This window comes from Bos grunniens, chromosome X, assembly GCF_055505025.1.
Source record: "Bos grunniens cultivar Pamir isolate PY7600 chromosome X, Bosgru_T2T1.0, whole genome shotgun sequence".
Classification (NCBI taxonomy): domain Eukaryota; kingdom Metazoa; phylum Chordata; class Mammalia; order Artiodactyla; family Bovidae; genus Bos; species Bos grunniens.
The window spans coordinates 19,765,124-19,784,424 of record NC_141194.1 but is presented as its reverse complement, the minus strand read 5'-3'; the positions used below and the strand labels follow the sequence as shown (position 1 = coordinate 19,784,424).

Genomic DNA, 19,301 nt, shown 5'->3' with positions numbered 1-19,301 from the left:
TGGTCAAAGGTAGTTGAGTTCCTGAACTGCACTGAGAGAAAGCAGGGGAATGAACACTTCAGATTCTCTCTGTTCTCTGATCTCCTGCTGGTGCTTCTCTCTAACCAGACTTAACCTGGAAGCCAGAGGACAAGGAAGCCTTGCTGATAATCCACAAAGGTCAGCATCCTGGGAGTAGTGTGGAGAAGAGAGTGGATTTAAAGAGGCAAATGGAAAAGAACCAGCACTCTAATTGTCTCCTTGATAATGACCTTCATGGACTCCAAAAGCAAGCAATACCACTTTTGCAGACAAGTTCAGGTTCTATTCATCATACCATGTTGCCATCTCCTGGAGCGCTGTTCTTATTTGTATGAAAACAATTTTCTTCCCAGTTCTAGGTCCTTGTTTCAGCCTGGAGAACAGGAAAGAGAAGTGGAGGCACATTGTTCTGTACTTACGAGGATGTTGGACACATCATTCTGTTCATAGTCGAGTACCACAAAATCATTCACATTCATTTATTTAACACATGTTGATTAAATGCCTATTGCATGCCGGGCACTCTGGGCACTTGAGATGCCAGAGAACAAAACAGAGATCCCTCTCTTTGTGGTGTTTGCATTCTAGTAGGGAAGACAGACAATATATAATACTAATTTAGTAAATTAGACTGTCTAAGGAAGTGGTAAGAGCTATGAAAAGAATTAGTTAGAACAGGGTAAGGAGTAGTGGGATGCTGGGAGAAGAAGGATTACAATTTCAAACAAGGTAGGTAGTTAGGCCTTTCTCTTAGAGTGGTAAGTGAAGTGAAGTGAAGTCACTCAGTCGTGTCTGACTCTTTGCGACCCCATAGACAGTAGCCAACCAGGCTCCTCCGTCCATGGGATTTTCCAGGGAAGAATACTGGAGTGGGTTGCCATTTCCTTCTCCAGGGGATCTTCCCGACCCAGGGATCGAACCCGGGTCTCCTGTATTGTAGGCAGACCCTTTACCGTCTGAGCCACCAGGGAAGAGTGGTAAGACAATATCAAATAGGGTTTTGTAGGACATTGTGAGTTGGATTATACAGCAAGTCAGCCCTGGTGACTCAGCGGTAAAGAATCCACTTGCAATGCAGGAATCTTGGGTTTGATCCCTGGGTCAGGAAGATCCCCTGGAGAAGGAAATGGCAACCCACTCCAATATCCTTGCCTGGGAAATCCCATGGGCAAAGGAGCCTGGCGGTGAACTCCATATGTGACTATATATGTGTATCACAAACTTGATGTAAATTGACTAATCTTTTAATCTTTTCAGTTCAAAGAGTAAGATTGAATTTTAAAAAATCATCCAGGTAAATCATGAGAAGCATATCTATCTCAAAAAAAACTGTTGAGCCTTGAAAGTCAAAGGGTGGAAAAACATACCATGGAAACACCAATGACAAGAAGATTGATCTAGCTCTCTGAACATTGGCTCTCTGAATATTTTCAGGTAAAAAGTATTACTAGATATGAATAAATTCAATACCTTTAATAAATAATTAATAGATGGGTGAGCTCAGCAGGGAAATATGACTTATTTTTAGTTGCATGCTGCTAAAAGCATAGCTTCAAATATATAAAGCATTATGTCAACAACTAATATTCCTTGAATACTTTTTCAACTAAGCAAAAAAAATAATCTATACTCCAAACTGAGGAATGTATTTTGCGTTCTTCAAAAATATATGTGAATTTGTCTCTTACCAAATATTAATGAATTGATATCTCCTAGACCACATTGTCCTATCACAGTAGAATTAAGTTTCAAAAGAACTAGATTTTTACATTTAATAGCACCTCTAAATTGCTTGTGCATGAAAGAAGAAATCATAGTAGATATAAAATAAAACCAAATCATAATTATAATACTGTATATATAAAAATTTGTGTCATACAGCTAAAATAATAGAGAAACATTTATAACCTTAAATATGTATAGTAAATGAGAAAAAGCAAAATGATTTAAGCCTCCAACTTAAGATGTTAATAAAAGAACAGAGTAAGCTCAGATGATGCAGGATGAAAATAAATACAGAAAGCAGAATTAAACAGGAAAAAACATGTAGTAGCCAAAAGCCATATATTGTGTTTTTTAAAAGAATAACAAAATTTACAAACCTCTGGCAAGACTGATGAAGAAAGAGGATACAAAAAAGAAATAAATTGGAGACTACAAATAACTATAAGTGCCAGAAAGTTTGAAAATTTATGTAAAATGGACAAACTGCTAGAAAAATATTACTAAAAGTGAGTCAGAAACACATCAGTGGATTAAAGACAATCTCTTTAACAAGTGGTGCTGGGAAATCTGGTCAACCACTTGTAAAAAAATGAAACTGGACCACTTTCTAACACCATACACAAAAATAAACTCAAAATGGATTAAAGATCTAAACGTAAGACCAGAAACTATAAAACTCCTAGAGGAGAACATAGGCAAAACACTCTCTGACATACATCACAGCAGGATCCTCTATGACCCACCTCCCAGAATATTGGAAATAAAAGCAAAAATAAACAAATGGGACCTAATTAACCTTAAAAGCTTCTGCACATCAAAGGAAACTATTAGCAAGGTGAAAAGACAGCCTTCAGAATGGGAGAAAATAATAGCAAATGAAGCAACCGACAAACAACTAATCTCAAAAATATACAAGCAACTCCTACAGCTCAACTCCAGAAAAATAAACGACCCAATCAAAAAATGGGCCAAAGAACTAAATAGACATTTCTCCAAAGAAGACATACAGATGGCTAACAAACACATGAAAAGATGCTCAACATCACTCATTATCAGAGAAATGCAAATCAAAACCACTATGAGGTACCATTTCACACCAGTCAGAATGGCTGCGATCCAAAAGTCTACAAATAATAAATGCTGGAGAGGGTGTGGAGAAAAGGGAACCCTCTTACACTGTTGGTGGGAATGCAACCTAGTACAGCCACTATGGAGAACAGTGTGGAGATTCCTTAAAAAACTGGAAATAGAACTGCCTTATGATCCAGCAATCCCACTGCTGGGCATACACACTGAGGAAACCAGAAGGGAAAGAGACACGTGTACCCCAGTGTTCATCACAGCACTGTTTATAATAGCCAGGACATGGAAGCAACCTAGATGTCCATCAGCAGATGAATGGATAAGACAGCTGTGGTACATATACACAATGGAGTATTACTCAGCCATTAAAAAGAATACATTTGAATCAGTTCTAATGAGGTGGATGAAACTGGAGCCTATTATACAGAGTGAAGTAAGCCAGAAGGAAAAACATAAATACAGTATACTAACGCATATATATGGAATTTAGAAAGATGGTAACAATAACTCTGTATGCGAGACAGCAAAAGAGACACTGATGTATAGAACAGTCTTATGGACTCTGTGGGAGAGGGAGAGGGTGGGAAGATTTGGGAGAATGGCATTGAAACATGTAAAATATCATGTAGGAAACGAGTTGCCAGTCCAGGTTCGATGCACGATGCTGGATGCTTGGGGCTGGTGCACTGGGACGACCCAGAGGGTTGGTATGAGGAGGGAGGAGGGAGGAGGGTTCGGGATGGGGAACACATGTATACCTGTGGCGGATTCATTTTGATATTTGGCAAAACTAATACAATTATGTAAAGATTAAAAATAAAATAAAATTAGAAAAAAAAATAAAACTAATTAAAAAAATAAAAATAAAAATAACAACCACAAAAAAAAAAAAAAAAAAGAAACACATCAGTGGTTCTATAGCCTTTTAAAAAAAAGTTGAATCATTAAATCCAAAAATTCCTACTGCAAACACAAGGTCCAGATGATCTACCAAGCATGGCAGGGACTGATAAATCTAATCTTATACAAACTCCCCCCAAATTCTTCAACTCATTTTATGTGGCAGGTGTAACCTGGCTACCCATTACTAAATCAGGACTGTGTAAGAAAGGAAAATTACAGGGCAACCTCACTCATGAATATGGATGTGAAAACTGTAAACAAGTTATTAGCAAGGAAACTAACAATGCACAGTATTCATAATATGTCATGACTAAGTTGGGTTATTTTAGGAATGCAAGGTTGTTTCAACATTGGAAACATCTAATAATGTAATTCGCCACATTAGCACATAAAAAAATGAGAAAACAACCATCTCAGTAGAGGAAGAAAATAGATTTAATAAAATCCAACAATTCATGATTAAAAAAAAAAAAAACCTAGCAAAATAGGTAACAAAGGGAATTTCCTATCCCAATAAAGTGTAGTACAGAATATCAAGGGCTTGCTTAGTCATTATGTCCAGACAAGACTGCCCATTCTCATTCAGTGTTGTAATGGGGTCGTAGGCCATCCATTTGTGACAACTCAGGCAAAAGAAGATGCAAAGATTGTAACTGAAGAAGCCCAGTTACCATTCTCAGTTGATGTGGTTTTCTACCTAGAAAAGACATAGAAGAACATGCAGAAACACATTTGAAACAAAGAAGGATGTTTAGCAGGGTGACAGCTGCATTTAAATACACTGCAACAAACAGAATATAAAATAATATGAAATAAGAGATAGCAACTTACAAGTTTTCAAACTTGGTGAAGGAGCACAGGTGGATAGTTCCCTCCCTCAAACTCAGACCTATACAAACCACAGAAATGGAAGCAAGCCTGGATCAGAGTGACTAACAGAAAATCTGTGGGCTTTCCCTGGGGAATCTGAAAGCTATTGGTTGGGTGATGGTAGACTGGAGCGAGGGCAAGCAGATACAGTGATGGACCGAACTTGCAGGAGACAGCTTTTGGGTTTACTTCGTGCTTCTCTCACAACGCCTGGAGAGTAAAATTGCTTGTTCCATCTACCTCAAGACAAAAGTCAGAAGTGGCTCATCAGATGTGGCCTTTGTATGGAAGTATTATGGCAGCACCATAGCACTGCTGGAGGGTGAGGAACAGATGAAAATTATGGCAACTCTCTCAGGATCTCTTGGGGGAATCTCCACTGCTACCCTATCAACCTATAGGACTACAGCACTGCTTCAAAGTGTTCAGAAGAGAATCCTCGAGCCCTGTGGAAAGGCAGCAATGACGGTAGGCCAAGGTGGTGGCAGTGAATTAATTTGCTTCTTTCTTATGGAATTACTATTGGATACATGTTGGATCTCTTAATTACACTCTTCAAGTCTTTTAACCTCTAACCTCCAAGTCTTTTAATGCTCAGTCATGTCCAACTCTTTGCAACCCCATGGACTATAGCCCACCAGGCTTCTCTGTCCATGAGATTCTCCAGGCAAGAATACTGAAGAGGGGTGCCATTTTCTCCTACAAGAGATCTTCCTGACCCAGGGATCAAACATGCATCTCTTGCATCTCCTGCCTTGGTAGGCAGATTCTTTACCACTAGCACCACCTGGAAAGCCCCTTTGCTGCTGCTGCTGCTGCTAAGTCACTTCAGTTGTGTCCGACTCTGTGTGACCCCATAGACAGCAGCCCACCAGGCTCCCCCGTCCCTGGGATTCTCCAGGCAAGAACACTGGAGTGGGTTGCCATTTCCTTCTCCAATGCATGAAAGTGAAAAGTGAAAGGGAAGTCACTCAGTCGTGTCTGACCCTCAGTGACCTCATGGACTGCAGCCTCTCAGGCTCATCATCCATGGGATTTTCCAGGCAGGAGTACTGGAGTGGGGTGCCATTGCCTTCTCCGGCAAGCCCCTTTAACCTCTAATATTTTCTATTTATTTATAATTTCTCTATATTACATATACATAAATATATAATATATAAATCTCTATATATTACATATACATATATATAATATATAAAAATCTCTATATTGCTTTGTATCTTGTTTTTTTATTTTCTCTTTTTATTTTTTTAAATGCTGTTTACTTCTTTTTTATTCATTTCAGTAACTTTTATTTCTGAAAGTTCTAATTCATTCTTTTTTTAAATGTACCTTTGTCATGATATTTATTTCTTATGGCTTTTAAAAATTTAGGGGAATTCATAACTTTAAATACATGTACTTTAAAGATTCTTTCTGATTGCTAGTATGTTAGGTTATTGGATTTTCATTTCTCTGCTGTGTTATTGCTAATTCTCACTGATGGTGATGGGATTTTGTCTTGTCTCCCCCATCTCCTGGTCCCTCATGAAAATCCTGTGATACCAGGATTTGGGGTAATGGAAGTATTACTCCAAAGTAGTTTTGCTTTTGCCAGGAGTCCCAGCATATCACCATCATATGACAAATATTTATTGTTATTTTCCCAGTTTGAGAGTTTCTAGCCCATGTAGGTTGTGAAAATTTTAACTTAAACCTTTATGAGATGCAGAACTCTGGCAGAGGGATCTTCCTCTTTAAACTTCTTTACCGATGGGCAAACTTTTTCTTGCTAATCCCTTCCCCAAAGGTGTAGTCTCTTGTTCTGGGACTTCTTTGAGTCTCAGTGCCATCTTGCTCTTCATAGAGACTAGGGCTTACCTCCTTTTTCTACATGAGGATTAAAATCCAATCTCCTGTATTACTGGGGCTAACAATCACCACTACATTTGCTTCTGTTTGAAATACACAGTAAAGATTTTTCAAATGATGAGTGAATTATGATTGATACAGAGCAGCATAGAAGGCAAATGAGGATATTTTTGGGAAAAACATAACTCTTGGGTCTCTCAACCACATATTAAATGGTGGTGGTGGTTGGTGTTTTAGTTGCTAAGTTGTGTCTGACTCCTGTGACCCCATGGATTGTAGCCAGCCAAGCTCCTCTGTCCATGAAATTCTCCAGGCAAGAATACTGGAGTGGGTTGCCTCTCCAGGGGATCTTCCCTACCCAGGGATCAAACCTGTGTCTTCTGCATTGGCAAGTGAATTCTTCACCACCGAGCCATTAGGGAAGCCCAAATTATCTACTACATTTTAATGGTCAAAATATGGGACTATGTTCCATCTAAGCAGTTCTTTTCTTTCCAGTTGTGTTTTTTTGACATTTATCTTTTGTGAGTCTATATGTTTATATTATTACTATATTTATAAGCACAATTTTAGGTCACCTAAAGCTAGAACATGGAGCATTAAGCATTATACTGCAGTTATCTCAAGTTTGGGACTACATTTGGAAAAGGGTTGTATTAAAATGGCATTTATTTGTAAAATCCATTTACTTTATTAAATCATTTGTTAATTTTAAGATTTGACTTCATTGTAAATAACCCTGAGATTAAACACACAGACATATCACAGTCTTCATTATTTGCAAAGTATTTATGTGTCTAGGAAAGCAAATGTGCTAAAATAATATAGTTTGAGCCTGTGGTGAGTCCTAAATTAAATGATGCCTGGATTGCTGCCAATATATAGATTTTTATCAAATTTATATTCTCTTTTCTATTTATCTGTCAGATGAGTATATATTAGATCAGTAAGCACACTTTGTATGGCTACAGTTGTGATTCTGAATAATATAAAAAAGCAGTCCTGATTTGGTTAGGATTAACCAAACAATACTGTAGTAAGAATATTACAGCGTGACAAGCATGGACATAGATACCTGTATTTCATTAGTGTATATGGAATCATCAAAGTTCTAGAAACCAGAAAGAATATGTAAAATGGTGTCTGTTTTGTGTATGTGTGTATGTTGAAGGAGAGGGGGCAGAGAGAATCCTCACTGGTTAGGAATCACTTCTTTAGTAGGTCAGTGGTATGATGACTTCAGGGTTGTGTGTTGGCAATGCCTGAATCAGAATTGCTTGTAGATGTAGTTATGTTGCTGCTGCTGCTACTGCTATGTCGCTTCAGTCGTGTCCCACTCTGTGTGACCCCATAGACGGCAGCCCACCAGGCTCCCCCGTCCCTGGGATTCTCCAGGCAAGAATACTGGAGTGGGTTGCCATTTCCTTCTCCAATGCATGAAAGTGAAAGGTGAAAGGGAAGTCACTCAGTCATGTCCGACTCTTCGCAACCGCATGGACTGCAGCCTACCAGGCTCCTCCATCCATGGGATTTTCCAGGCAAGAGTACTGGAGTGGGGTGCCATTGGGCTTTGCTTATAGATCCCTGAGAGAAGAGATTTCTAAATTATACCATTGGTCCTAAGGGCAACTGTTCACTTTGATCCTATGTGGAAAATAATTCTGGAGAGGGTAGTTCCACTGAGAACTTTTAGTAAAACAACATAGACTTCACTTTGGTTTTCCGATTGCTGCTGCTGCTGTCACTTCAGTCATGTCTGACTCTGTGCGACCCCATAGACAGCAGCCCACTAGGCTGCTGGGATTCTCCAGGCAAGAACACTGGAGTGGGTTGCCATTTCCTTCTCCAATGCATAGAACTGAAAAGTGAAAGTGAAGTCGCTCAGTCGTGTCCAACCCTCAGCGACCCCATGGACTGCAGCCTCTCAGGCTCATCATCCATGGGATTTTCCAGGCAGGAGTACTGGAGTGGGATGCCATTGCCTTCTCCAGGTTTCCAGATTAGGCCAACACATTTTATTCTACCATTAAAAAACCATGAAAAATGATTGCCTTCATAATAGCTAGTGTTTGCTCCTTTGTGAACCAAGGATTTTATGTTGGATGCTAGTTGGTTGATTGTTGGATAAGAGCAATGTGAGTATTTTCTACTCTTCCCTTACTTTTTAAATTTTTTTATTTTTATAAATTATGAAAGTATGATAACACATTTACAGGAGACTTGAAAAATACAGAACAAGTTTACATAATAGTTCCACTATGTATTACAGTTATTTTTTAAGTAGGTAAATTAAGATACTCTTCCCTTGTTGTGAGTGTAAAAGCAAGAACAAGTGAGCACTCTCACAGTGTCCTTATGTGTAAGGACACTTAGACATAAAGAACAATTACAAACCAAGAACTAGCAACCAATTAGCAATTCTTTATTAGAACCCTGGGTCCATTTCTTCTTTTATTAAATCAGCACATTGATACCCAGGAGTAAAGAATAATGCTTTTGAAGTGTTTGTTTTGCATTTCAGGGAAGGGGTCCAGGATGATTTAGCTTTTTCAAGTACTGATGCCTTAAAACAAGATTTATTTAGTCTAGTTTAGGTCATTGACCTATGACAGTTTGAAAGCATCATACATGCCAGTATTTTTAGCTTTCATAGATTGTCTCATCTCATAATGTCTGTTATCTTTGAAAGCAAACTTGAAATTCTTAGTAAGAATTAACTAGACAAATCAGAAAACATAAAAAATTTTAAAATTTAGGTAATTGTAAAGAATAAAAACTAGAGGTCACTGTGATTCTTGTTTGCAACAGGCTGCCTTTAGGATAATGTAGTTTTTATAAAATTTTATGCAAAGTAGGTGCTTCCCTCATTCAAATATACTATACTTTAAAAGAGGAATTGAACAAATTTGGTATATTGTTTAAAAATCCAGATGCTAGGTTATTTTCTTTTAAAACTTCCAACCTTTTAACTTAGACAACTCTCTGCTTAAAGGAAATAGTCTTTGCTATAGCTGTTTCAGAACAGCTTCATGGAGGTGGGAGAAATTAATTTCAGCTACAATAAACATATGGCATTTAGTAGGCAATTGGCTTTTCAACCTTAACCATAGCAGTCTCCTCCATATATGGCATTATGTTTTATTAACGTAATTTAAATAGGGATGTTCTGGGTTATCATTTACACAGATTAAATTCCCCACCTAATGTACATGTAACTAAATGCACATTTACCCACATAATGGCTATTGGTCACAGTTTTCATGGTGGTCATTCAGCCAGAAAATAAGGCTGTAGTTCTTTATGTGTATGTGTTAAAGAATACATGTATACATGCTCCTTCACAAATCCCTGGGCTGGTATGAGGACTACCCTCACTCAGCTCTCAGCAAGCCCTGCTGATTGGTTGACATCATCTCAGAAACCAGCAGCAACCTTTCCGTCCCCCAATCAGCTGCTTCAGATTTCAAGAAGTTGATCATTTTGTTTTCACTGAGGAAAGTGTTTTAATTGAATCATTTGCAATCAAAACCGTTCCTCACTTTGAGCCAAAACAGAATTTTAAGAGTGCACGTAGTCACTCAAATTGAGGACTACATGCTATAACCTTTCTCAACTGGACTAAATTAAATATGTAATATTCCCAGGAGCAATTTTTGAGAAGAGTACTCGGCCCTACTTTAACTAGTAAATCATTAAAACACATGTGGAAACATTCCATATTATTTTGATTTGACCCTTTGACAGTAAATGGCCACTTCCTTGCAACTTATATTATTTTTTTTTCCAAAAATAATTTATTGCCACCTGGTTTGCCTTTAGGCATTTTCCTGTGTGTTCAAAAACATTGATATGTTTCTCTGGATTTTTATAAGATCCATATATTCTTTTGAGTCAGCTTCTTCTAATTTCTTAATATTTTATCTGCATAATATCTAAGTGTTAGTGACATGAAAACTCTGATTCTATGGTTTTAAAGAGGGGACTATAAGCTGTTTGCCCTTTAATTAGTGAACTTTTAAATATCCTTCCTTTGTTTCTTACATGAGCAGAGAATAAAAATGGCATAGTTTTCATTAGTCCTGACTTAAAGTAAAATTAATTGCTGATATTCTTTTCTTTCTAGATATCTTCCTTATTGCTGAGACCAGTATTAAATTCCGTATCAAATAAGTACTTCTAAAAAGATATTCCTCAACATGACAAATTCATGTAAAAACTACTCTTAGGTCAGTGTAGTGCTATGAATTAAGTACATATGAATTTCAGCAGAGCCTTTGAGCAAGTCTCTGATGATAGCCAGGTTATTTAGATGGTGAAATAGGGCCTATCACCAAAGACAGTGAAATACACTTGACCTCTTGGTGTTTTGAACAATCTCCTAATCCCTGCTGAGGTTATGAAGCTGAATCTGGCCTCTGTAACCCAACACCGAATTAAATCTCAGAGACAAGAGTTTGGAGTGAAGTAGAAAAGAATAGCTTTATTGCTTTGCCAGGCAAAGGGGGCCACAGTGGGCGAATGCCCTCAAAACTGTGTGTCCCCATCAGAAGAGGGTAGTAAGAAGTTTTATAGTAATGGTTCAAAGAGGGCATGATCAGCTCTTGGACATTCTTTTGACTGGTTGGTGATGAGGTATGTGGGCATCAGTATCATCAGTGTTCTGATTCCAGCCAGACTGGGGTATAGTGCTTGTGGGCAGCACACAGTTAACTTCTCCCACTTGGTGAGGGTTTCATTCTCTGCAAACAGTGCAAAGATAATTTTTTGTGTGTATTCTTTGAGAGGGGACCAGGACCCTGCCCCAAGGCTGTTCTTTTCTTCTGAAGACTCCTCCCCGGTCTCTGCAACCCCTCCCTTCCCTAGTTAGCATCTGTTTGAACCTGCTCTTTGGAACTCAGGGAAGATCAGGGAGACTGAATGAAGCTTATTTCCTGTAGTCAAAAAATGGGGGACACAGAAATAGTTTTGTGCCCAGGAGCCCCACAGGGTCCTGCTGGGTATCATTTACTGAGAATTCAAGCCTCTAAAAGTCTCTTGTCTCCTCCCCACAAGTCCTCCTCATTCTTATTGTTGATAGTATTATTGTCCTAAGTTATGACAAACAAAAAATAAAAGGGAGAATTACAAATAACAATAAAAAGGCATGTTACAGAACTGTTGGATGGCTCTGGAGAAAATATGAAGACTGAGCACACAGACAAAAAATATGAAATATGAAGATGAAAATGTAAGAGGCATATTAGGAAATGGTGAAAACTACTAGCATAGATATAACTGGAGTCAGAAAAGATATTTTGTATATAGATAGTAAAGTAAATATCATTTTAAATTGTACAGCTAATTATTATGATATGCCGTTTATATTTATTTTTTTAATATTTTGAAATTTACTTTAGTCAAAGAAGTGAGAAGAGGAATTGATTTTTTAAAAAAATATCATTAGTTTTCCTGACATCATTTAGTATATAATTCATTCTTTCCACAAGATATTAAAATACCCTCTTCGTATGTACGTGTTCAGTCATGTCTGACTTTGTGACTCCATGGACTGTAGCCCACCAGGCTCCTCTGTCCATGGAATTTTCCAGGCAAGAATACTGGAGTGGGTTGCCATTTCGTACTCCAGGGGATCTTCCTGACCCAGGGATCAAACCTACATCTCTTTCATTTCCTGCGTTGGCAGATGGATTCTTGATCACTTTAAATAATAAAATAAATTTAGGGAAGTAATAGTAAAATACCCTCTTTAACATATATAAAATATTATATATTTTGGTATTTCTGAGCTTGCTATTCTGTGTAGGAATGGATCTTCCTCGATCCGTGTGTATAAATGAGCAATGGCTGGATTTTTAACTGATGTGGTTTTATGTTTAAATAATTGATAGGATGAAGTCCATTCTTCGGAGAAGGCAATGGCACCCCACTCCAGTACTCTTGCCTGGAAAATCCCATGGATGGAGGAGCCTGGAGGGCTGCAGTCCATGGGGTCGCTGAGGGTTGGACACAACTGAGCAACTTCCCTTTCACTTTTCACTTTCATGGATTGGAGAAGGAAATGGCAACCCACTCCAGTGTTCCTGCCTGGAGAATCCCAGGAACGGGGGAGCCTGGTGGGCTGCCGTCTATGCGGTCGCACAGAGTCAGACATGACTGAAGCGACTTAGCAGTAGCAGTCCGTTCTTATCCTTCCCTATCAGGAGATCCTTGACTTTCAGTGTGCATTTGTCCTTTGAACTGGTCCTAAAGTCATTTCCTCAATATAAAAACATGCTACTGGGATTTTTAGTATAATTATATTAAACTTACATGTTCATTTGAGGAAATAATAATATTGAAACTTTGAATATTCCTATAGAGGGTCATGGTATCAGTTCAGTTCAGTCACTCAGTCGTGTCCGGCTCTTTGTGACCCCATGAACCACAGCATGCCAGGCTTCCCTCTCCATCACCAACTACAGGAGTCCACCCAAACCCATATCCATTGAGTCAGTGATGCCATCCAACCATCTCATCCTGTGTCGTCCCCTTCTCCTCCTGCCCTCAATCTTTCCCAGCATCAGGGTCTTTTCAAATGAGTCAGTTCTTCCCATCAGGTGGCCAAAGTATTGGAGTTTCAGCTTCAGCATCACTCCTTCCAATGAATATTCAGGACTGATCTCCTTTACGATAGACTGGTTGGATCTCCTTGTAGTCCAAGGGACTCTCAAGAGTCTTCTCCAACACCACAGTTCAAAAGCATCAATTCTTTGGTGCTCAGCTTTCTTCACAGTCCAACTCTCATATCCATACATGACTACTGGAAAAACCATAGCCCTGACTAGATGGACCTTTGTTGGCAAAGTAATGTCTCTGCTTTTTAATATACTGTCTAGGTTGGTCATAACTTTCCTTCCAAAGAATAAGCATCTTTTAATTTCATGGCTGCAATTACCATCTGCAGTGATTTTGGAGCCCCCCAAAATAAAGTTTTCCACTGTTTCCCCATCTATTTGCCATGAAGTGATGGGACTGGATGCCTTGATCTTAGTTTTCTGAATGTTGAGCTTTAAGCCAACTTTTTCACTCTCCTCTTTCCCTTTCATGAAGAGGCTCTTTAGTTCTTCGTCATGGTATAACTTTCTGTTTATTCAGTATTCATTTGTATTCCTGAGTAAAGAATTGTAATTCTTTTCATATACATTTTACATGTTTTTGTTAAGTCTCTTTCCTAACTATTGTATATATTTTATCATTAAAGAGAATTCAATGTTATATTCACAATATTTCTATCTGGTTATTTCTAGTATATAGAAGAGATTTTTAAAAATAACTTGCAACTTGCCACCCTATTGAATCTCTTAATAGTTTTAATTGTTTTAAGATGATTCTCTTGGAATGTCTAGTAAGATAATCATATCACTTTAATTACTATTTTGTTTCTGAAATATTTAAATCTCTAGTGCTTTTATTTATCACATGGCATTTTTCTAGAACTTCTGAAACAGTATTGAATAAAGATAATTATTAGCCCTGTGTTCTTGATAAATTCTCTCATTCACTTATTCAAAAGATTCATTAAGTGCCTACTATATTCTAGTCTATAAGGTTAATGCAATTCCAATAAAATTCCAACAATATTTTTCATATTGACCAAATTACTTTAAAGGTCATATCAAAGAATAAATGCACAAGGCCACAAGGGAATGTAACTGATTAAAACACAAAATATTTCCTTTAATGCATGCATTACCTGGCAGCTCAGCTGGTGAAGAATCCACCTGCAATGCAGGAGACCCCAGTTTGATTCCTGGGTCAGGAAGATCCACTGGAGAAGGGATAGGCTACCCACTCCAATATTCTTGGGCTTCCCTGGTGTCTCAGCTGGTAAAGAATCTGCCTGCAATGCAGGAGACCTGGGTTCAATCCCTGAATTGGGAAGATCCTCTGGAGAAGGGAAAGGCTACCCACTCTAGTGTTCTGGCCTGAAGAATTCCATGGACTGTATAGTCCATGGGGTTGCAGAGAGTCAGACACGATTGAGCAACTTTTACTTCCACTTTCACCGTAGAAGGAACTTAAATTCTAACAGAGGGAAGCAGCCAACAAATAAGTAAACAGGAAATACAGATTTGCATATTAATGTGAAGATTATGAAGAAAACATAATTGAGTATCTCAATAGATAGAGACTATAAGTGATATGGAGAAGGCAATGGCACCCCACTCCAGTACTCTTGCCTGGAAAATCCCATGGATGGAGGAGCCTGGTAGGCTGCAGTCCGTGGGGTCACTAAGAGTCGGACACAACTGAGTGACTTCCCTTTCACTTTGCACTTTCATGCATTGGAGAAGGAAATGGCAACCCACTCCAGTGTTCTTGCCTGGAGAATCCCAGGGATGGGGGAGCCTGGTGGGCTGCCGTCTATGGGGTCGCACAGAGTCGGAGACGACTGAAGCCACTTAGCAGCAGCAGCAGCAGCATGAGTGATACTAGTGGTAAAGAACCCACCTGTCAATGTAGGAGCTGTAAGAGATTCGGGTTCAATCAGTCAGAAATATCCGCTGGAGAAGGAAGAGGCAATCCACTAGTATTCTTGCCTGGGAAATACCGTGGACAGAGAAGCCTGGCAAGCTTAGGTCCATAGGAATTGCAGAGTCGGACACAACTGAGCAACTAAGCACATGAGCTACAGGGTGCTGTTTTGTAATTGGAAAAACCTTTCAGAAGAGGTAGCATTTGAGATGAGATTTGTAAGAGGAAAAGGCAGTCATATGAAAATCTGGTGCAAGAGTGTTGCTGGAATGAGGACAGTATGTGCAGAAACTCTGAGATTGAACAAGCTTGTCATGTTGAAGGCACCAGGAGGTTCCTGTGGCTGGATGTAATTGGTCAGTGTGAAAGAGGTAGACTTTAGGGTCATAGAGGTGGGGTGCAGGTGCTCAGTGCCCTTCTAACTACAGGGAAGCCACTGGAAATTGGTAAGCAAGGGCAAGATACAAATTGAACTTTAAGAATACTCTGGATGCTGAGTGGATGACAATAGAGAATCTAGAGTGGAGACAGGGAGACTGAGGTTTTTGTAATTAGCCAAGTGTGAGAAAGGTTGGTGGCTTATGCTAGGTTGTAAGCGATGCTAATATGAAAGATGGTCAGACTCAGCAAACATTTTGGTATTATGACAGTGAAATATGCTGATAGGTGACTAGTTACAGTTAATAGGTGGCAAGTTAGGGTGCACTGATGGCAGGTGCATAGAACTGCAGCCTAAATGACTGGTTGTACAGTAGCACCACTTCCTGAGATGGGGGCGGCTTGAGGAGGAGTGCATATTAAGGACAAAGGCCAATAGTTCTTTTCTAGAAGTGTTAAATAGCAAAATGAGAAGGTTGAATCATCATACAGAAGACCTTTAAAGCCATGGGACTGGATGATGTCACCCAGGGAGCATATATAAAGACCATGAAGTGTCCAAGGGAAACAGAACTGGGAAGATAAGGAGAAGCTAGTGAGACAGAAGGAAAACTACAAGTATCCGGTCCTTTGCTAGATACAATGAATACAATAGTAGCCCTATCACTTACTGCTTATTGTCTAGTCTCTTTCCATTTAATGATGATGGTAGTGCCTCTTATTTTACCTTTCACCATAATGATGTGGGCAGCTGTTGGTTTTGATAGATATATTTTCAATGTTAAGCAGGTACCCTCTAATTTCTAATAGACAAGGAGATTTTATTATTTTACAATCATGAATGCTTGTTGAATTTTATCAGATGGCCTGTCAACTTCTATCAGGCTGATCATACATTAATAGATATCCAGAAGTTAAACCAATTTGCATTTCTGAAGTAAACCAATTTTGGTCATGGTGAATTACTTTAAAATTTTCTGATGGGTTGACCCTGCAATTAGTTTTAGATTTTTGCTTCCCTGCTTGTGTGTGTTCTGGCCTCAGTTTATGTTATACTTTTTAAGGTTCAGTATTATGGTTTTGCTAACTTCATGAATTAAATTGGACAGCTCACTTTTATTATGTTTGAAAGTGAAAGTGTTAGTCACTCACTTGTGTCTGACTCTTTGCAACCCCATGGACTAGCCCGTGAGACTCCTCTGTCCATGGAATTCTCCAAGTAAGAATATTGGAGTGTGTAGCCATTCCCTTCTCCAGTGGATCTTCCTCACTCAGGGATCAAACCTGGGTCCTCCTGAATCGGCAGGCAGATTCTTTACCATCTGAGCCACCAAGGAAGTTAAATTACACAAAACATTTTTTTCCTTTAATATTAGATAGATAATCCTTCCATTCTCTGATAGGACATCTGAATTCCAAACTGATCTCTTCAGTGAATGTTGTTTTATTAAAGTTTTTTCTTTCCTTGGTTAATTTTGCATATTGATAGTTTTTCTTGAAAAGCTGTTCATTTCATGAAGATTTTCAAATTTATTAGAATAAATGTATTTATATAAAATCTCCATTCTTATCGTTAAATCTTGTTTCTGACTCATGTTGCATATTTGCAGTTTCTCTTTTCTCTCAGATTTTCAGGAGGCAGGCAATTTTTATTAGTCCTTTAGAAGTACTAGCTCTTGGTTTCATCATTTCTAGTCTTTGCTATTTTATTTTGCTTCCTAGTTTAAAAATCCTTCCTTCTTCTTTTAATTTATTGTACTGTGATTTTTCAAAATTCTTGAATTTGACTTCTTAGTTCATTTATTTTCACATTTTGTATAGCCTTAAACATCTTTTAATTCTATAGTTATCTGAGCAAGCTTTGCCTGAATTTCATATATAGGCTTAGTGTCATTAATTTGTAAACAGTTTACATATGAAATTTAGGTTTTTTTTAAATTGCAGTCATTCCAAATAGAGTATTTACATTTCCCAATGGCTAGAACTCTTTATTCTTTGTTATTAATATCCAGTTCTATTAAAGTTGTATAGTAGATTTTTGAAGGTCCCATCTGTTTATTTTTTGTAAATGTTGAATGCATTTTGAAAAATAAGATATTTTTTATTACTTCTTTTTTTTATTACTTCTTTGTAGGATAACATTCTTGACCCTGGTAGTTTAAGCTAGTCTCATTATTTATAGTATTTGAAGTCACTGTTACTCTTTTTCTGGCTTGCTTATTTGATTTGCCGGTTTCTTAGAGAGATATATTGAATTCTCTATCATGACTGTTTTATTTTTAAACTTTTCATTTCTCATATTTTTGCTTCATATATCTTAAAATATTCAATCCTACTTTTCCACTGGCTGACTACAGATGGAAATTGTATTTAGTTCTGGTTGTCACTTTTAAGGAAAACAGACTATGGATCATAGCTAAAAATAAAAAAAGTGATCAGAGTGATCAAAGAACTGAAGTCATGTCACTTGGTGACTAGTAAAAGGAACTGGGGCATTTCATTTGTATGTTAAATGGGTATAACTTTTTGATATGCCATTGGACAGTGAAGTTAAGGTTGATCTGAATAACTTCAAATAGCAGAACTGGAAAAAGTTTGGAAAAATAATAAGGACGGTATTCTGATAAAGTTGTTCTGAAATGAAGCTGAAAGCTGCTGGAGGTGGTGAAATTGCTGTCACTGAGCTAGGCTAGCAGAGGCTAAATTACTACTTACCAGGCTACTATGGGACTTCCCTGGTGGACTTCCCAGATGGTAAAGCGTCTGTCTGCAATGCAGGAGACCTGGGTTCGAACCCTGGGTTGGGAAGATCCCCTGGAGAAGGAAATGGCAATCCACTCCAGTACTATTGCCTGGAAAATCCCATGGACAGAGGAGCCTGGTAGGCTACAGTCTATGGGGTCGCAAAGAGTCAGACATGACTGAGCAACTTCACTTTTACTTTCAGGCTACTATGAAAGAATTCAAGCATTGGCTCAAAGGTAGGATGAGGAGATTGTTATTACTTTTAGTGTTTCTAAGGAGACTTGTTCTTCATTGTTATGTATTTCCTCATTCACACCTTCTCATATGTAAATAAGATATTTTCAAGGCTCAACTTAGTATTGCAGGTCAAAACTGTGTTGTTTCATGTCTTCAACCTGTGGGACAACAAGCAAGTATAGACCTCCTTCATCCACCTGGTATGATTGACAGAATCTGAAAATGGCAGCCACTCTGTGGAATCAAAGAATGATAGCAATAAATGTGATTTAAAAGACCATCTAAACTCACCTTCCAGTCAGGCAGATCATAGGCCTCAAAGCTGTATTTCTCATTATAAAAGTCATTCAGTTTATTTTTACATCTGACAGTTGTTTTTTTTTTTTTCCCTCCATAGAATAGTGTTCTTTCCTTCTAGTGTCCTTTATGAATTTTTTTGTATTAATTCAAAGATTTTGTGACCCATTCCTCCTCTTTCATGTCATATTTCCTGCCATTTTTTTTGTTATATGAAGTTTTTGTGATGAATCATGTCTTCATTTTTTAAAAAAAATCTTCTCAACATCTTTAGCAGGGTTTTTTTTTTTTTTTTTCCCAGTAGGAATTAATGTGCCTGAGTTATTGAAACATATACAGAGGGGTTTTCTGGTTGCTTATTCTAGTTACTCCAGGAGTATTACTAGCTCAGGATTAATTTTTTGGTTAATATCTCAACTTAAGTATACCTGTGGCGGATTCATTTTGATATTTGGCAAAACTAATACAATTATGTAAAGTTTAAAAATAAAATAAAATTGGAAGAAAAAAAAAAAATTCAGCATCACTAAAGAGGGCACATTTCAATTCTAAATTGGTATGTGACACCATCTTGAATTTTCACTTCCTCATGAGATTTGTTTTACATTTAGAGACAAAGTGAAAGTGAAGTTGCTCAGGCATGTCTGACTCTTTGCGACCCTGTGGACTGTGGCCTG

At 38.1% G+C, this 19,301-nt stretch overlaps 1 long non-coding RNA gene across 24 annotated transcripts in view; it reads left to right on the top strand.

Moving 5' to 3' along the window:
• Positions 1-19,301, top strand: part of LOC147339896 (uncharacterized) — a 784,113-nt gene that overhangs the window by 174,131 nt on the left and 590,681 nt on the right. For 4 of the 24 annotated variants that reach the window (XR_015159684.1, XR_015159718.1, XR_015159714.1 and 1 more), the window contains one exon: positions 109-159. The exons of 17 other annotated variants lie outside the window; for them this stretch is intronic. This is a non-coding gene — a long non-coding RNA (uncharacterized LOC147339896). Of the gene's footprint in view, positions 1-108; positions 160-12,341; positions 13,829-19,301 lie in introns of those variants that run through there. 3 more of the 24 variants (XR_015159720.1, XR_015159717.1, XR_015159710.1) reach the window with 3 other exon arrangements.